We start from the raw sequence: 1,635 nt of genomic DNA, 5'->3' as shown, positions 1-1,635 counted from the left end.
GCTGATCTTGATAAGCCAAGAACTCAAATCAATGTGGGTAAAGTTATTCTGAGACTAATTACGATAAAGTTACAGTTTTTCATCTCTTTCCTGGGTCAGTATCTGATCGAATTAAGGATGTGGTGCTCCGCGGAATGAAATAATTTAAATATAGTATATGTAAATATAATATATTTAAATATATCTACAAATTATCTATTTCAGAATTCTAAACTTTTAAATTACCCTACATATTTATTGGTGCCCCGTGTGAGGCTTACAGATCAGTGGATTTTATCAGGACACGAGAAAAATAAGACGATTCATGTTGTTCAACTATGTGTGAGCCTAACACACTGTTATTGTGAAAACCTCCCGGAAACTATCATCTCACCGCTGTGTTTTTCACAACTTGTTGTTCCTTCCAAAACATGCTCGTGTAGGAACAGTCCACAACTTTATAGCGATTTAAAAAGGTAAATCACGCTTGTTGTTATTGTCTGTAGATAATCTGAGGTTGTGAGTCCGTTTGGTGTGTTACGACAGCCTAAGGACTTGTTTGTTTATGAGCCAACTTGTGGACTGAACCCACGGAGGCTTGAGCAGACGAATGTGTATTTCAGCCAGTTCTAATCAGAGTCAGAACCGAACCAGTCAGTCGTGTGCACGTGCGCGCGCACGCAACTCCGACTGAACTGTATGCAAATAGCCACTCCCTGTCTCTTTGTCTCTACAGCCTTTTGTGACCCAGACTGACCGTTCGCGGTGTTCTGTTGAATTTGGCATCTTCTCAAACTAACTTCCTCACTCACGCATGCGCATTGTCACACCATTGTTTGAACTGCTGAAAGTAACTGTGTGCGCTTTAAAGCAGCTTCACAGCTTGACTTCAAACCAGTTTAATCAAAGCTCCCTTCTGTAAACAACTTTTAAAATACTCAGTATTTTAATGTTACCTTGTAAATAATTACTTATTATCTAGAATTGTTCAACTTTAATTAGTTTAAAGTTATCCAAGTTAATTCTCAAAAGTTAATCTTGGTTAGTTTAAAACTAGTGTTCTGTCCCATTTTTGCAAAGGAATGTGTTTCACATTGTTGACAGCTTCTGTCTTTCTAAACAGTTATCTACTCTAAATTAGAATAACACAGATTAAAACAATCTATTTGATTTCTAAATTTAACTAAGAAGTTATACTGAAAAGAACTAACTGTGAATTTTAAAATGTTGAACAATGCTTTAAACAACGAGAAGCAGAAACATGTGTACAGTTATCTACCTTCAGAGTTTGAAACCAAAAATATGAAAAGATATCAATCAAATTGTGGACATTTGATTGATTAAAGTGATATGCAAATCTCAAACCTAGAAGCTAGTTAAGGTATCCATGACTACAGAGCTCCAGTGGACGCGCTGGTGACTCAAAGTGTGAATGAATGTGTGTGTTGCTAGTTTTACTAAGAAAGGCCAAAGTTTTACATGAGAAATAAAACAGAGAACTGTTTTGATTTTTTAATGCATGCTAACAAGATTAAAGTCGACATTTTGAGGTCGTATCGAGCTGAAAAAAAAAGACTGCGATACGATGCTCCTCTCAGAGGCAAATTAAAGCAGCCATGTGCTGACACAATGCTCTGAAAGTTACCACTGTTGGGA

Source organism: Austrofundulus limnaeus, unplaced genomic scaffold (genome assembly GCF_001266775.1).
Source record: "Austrofundulus limnaeus strain Quisiro unplaced genomic scaffold, Austrofundulus_limnaeus-1.0 Scaffold593, whole genome shotgun sequence".
NCBI lineage: Eukaryota > Metazoa > Chordata > Actinopteri > Cyprinodontiformes > Rivulidae > Austrofundulus > Austrofundulus limnaeus.
Note: the sequence above shows the minus strand (reverse complement) of the source record.